Here is a 2,500-nt window from a genome sequence, read left to right as displayed (position 1 = left end):
TAATTCCTGTATAAAGGAATACGAGAATAATTTATTGCTAGCGTTTTCCTATAATTTTTACTGATATTATTGTCATTATTATTAGCATTAATAATTGTGTTTGTATTATTACTGTTTGTGGTCTAGTTAGAATTGTTATTGTTGATGTCATTTATTATCAACATCAATATTATTTTCATTATTACCTTTATTATTAGTGTTACTATCACCATCATTAGTATCATTATCCTTTTCATTTTTACTACCATCATCATCACCATCATTATCATTATCAATATCATTGTCATCATCTCCATTTTCATAACTTTCACATTTCTATCATAATCAATATCATCTTTATCTGTATTTCTATTCCGATAAGCGTTAGCATTTGCATTATCATCAATATGGCTACTACCCCATATTACATCATACCTTCCGAGGTATAATGTCAAAGTGATTTTACATGCAATACCATGCAAATAACCTGGAATAATTAATCTACCTCAAATTTCTCGTTTGGCGCACATGCACACATCATATAACCTATGTTGTCTCATGATATTAAATCATAATGTTCATACTATTATCATTGGCATTAGCATCAGCATCAAAGCAAGCTAGCAATATCATGCTTGCTATTCTCACTACACACTTATATTCACAGTTAGATGCGCGTATTGTGGTGTGTTGTGTGTGTGTGTGTGTGTGTGTGTGTGACGTGTGTGTGTTTATGTGTGTGTGTGTGTGTGATAATGATGATGATACTACTAATCATAATGAGAGAGAGGGAGAAAGAAAGAGAGAGAGAGAGAGAGAGAGAGAGGTTTTGTTAGTGGGAGGGTGAGTGAGTGAGTGATTTTATGGGTAATTGTATGAAAGAAAGTGAGTGAGTAATTGTGTGAGTAAGTATATGAAAGAAAGTGAATGAATAAGTGAATGAGTGAGTGAGAGAGGGGAAGAGTGGTTTTGTTGGTGGGAGGGTGAGTGAGTGATTGTGTGAGTAAATGTATGAAAGAAAGTGAGTAAGTGACTGAATGAGTGAGTGAGTGAGAGTGAGAGGGATAGGGAGAGTGAGAGCGAGATTGAGAGTGACAGAGAGAGAGAGAGTGTGTCAGAGAGGAGAGGGGGGGGGTGGCTATGAATATTCAAGAGCACTCAGTAAGCTGTGGTCTCCAAAACAGTCGTGAAAAAACAGTGACTCATGAGTATGCATGAGTACAGACGGCCGAGCATCGTAGTTTTAATCATGAAAGTTGATCAGAAAAAGGGCTTGATAAATGGAAAAATATAACATAATGAAAATGCGGTCTTGCAATAAAGACTTAATACCAGTAATGACTCAGGCGCGATAGTCATATAAAGAAAAAAAGAAAAAAAAGAAAAACAACAAAGAACTGGAAACCAACAACCAAACAACCCAAGTCGAATCCATCAGAAAGATTACGTTCTTAGACACAACTAAGGAATCTTAAGAAGGACTTTTGAGACATGAATATTTCAGCTTAAATCTTAATAAGGACTTTTGAGAATTGAATATTTCAGATTAAATCCATTACCACTTTTACTACCAAGTGGATTCAACTCCTCAGGGAAAACAAACCCTAGTCATCAGTACTATGACTATAAGATCAGTAATATCTTCTGCTCATCTTTCGAGAATCCAGATTCTCCACTTTATCTCTGTTTTTGTATTTGTAATAAGGCATTATACATACTGATTATGTAAAACCATTATTTAAATAAGCAATGGGCACCCTAAAGCCTACTCCTGCAGCGATAACAACCAATTACTTACCGGCCCAAAGACCACGAGCCTTGCCGAGAGACAGGCACCTGGTTTGCATCAATATCTAATGCACATTTTAGACAAGCAAGGGGTTACGCCCCCCATCTTTTTAATCTTCCACTATACTTCATTTTAGGTAGCTAGCTGCCATCTATTATCACCCCTCTTCTTCTCTTCGAGAATCGCGATTCTCACTTTCTCTCTGTATTGTATTGTATAATAAGATACTAAATTCACGGAAATTCGTCTGCTATTCCGGTAAACAAATGACAGTCGTTTGATTACTCTGTTTCACATATTGTTAATTATAACAAGTGACGAATGGATTTATTCATAATTAGTGAAAGTTTTATGATCGTAATATTTTAGAATTTCCATTGACTAACCTTTACACAGTACAAGCAAAAAAGGCAATAATAACAAAATTATAATGATGATGATAATTATAATAGCAATGATGATAATGATAGTAATAATGATAATAACAATAATGATAGTAATGATAATGATGATAATAATAAAAGTAATGATAATGATAATGATGATAATAATGATAACGATAATGATAACGATAGTAACAATGGTGATAACATAATAATAATGATGATAATAGCAAAAGCAATAATAACAATAATTATAGTAACAATAATGATTATAATGATAATTATGATACTATGATAATGATAATAATAAAAATAATGATAATAACAACGATGACGATATCGATAATAA

The 2,500-nt window shown here is 33.2% G+C and overlaps 1 protein-coding gene across 1 annotated transcript in view; it reads right to left on the bottom strand.

Moving 5' to 3' along the window:
• LOC122250230 (glutamate receptor ionotropic, delta-2-like) overlaps positions 1 to 2,500 on the bottom strand; it is a 20,992-nt gene that overhangs the window by 728 nt on the left and 17,764 nt on the right. The gene's annotated exons all lie outside the window — the stretch shown is intronic.

The sequence above is a fragment of the Penaeus japonicus genome, unplaced genomic scaffold (genome assembly GCF_977035675.1).
Source record: "Penaeus japonicus unplaced genomic scaffold, GWHDUDI00000001_assembly GWHDUDI00000020, whole genome shotgun sequence".
In the NCBI taxonomy this organism is placed as follows: Eukaryota; Metazoa; Arthropoda; class Malacostraca; order Decapoda; family Penaeidae; genus Penaeus; species Penaeus japonicus.
The sequence above is the reverse complement of the archived record's forward strand: the minus strand, read 5'-3'. Positions and strand labels throughout refer to the sequence as shown.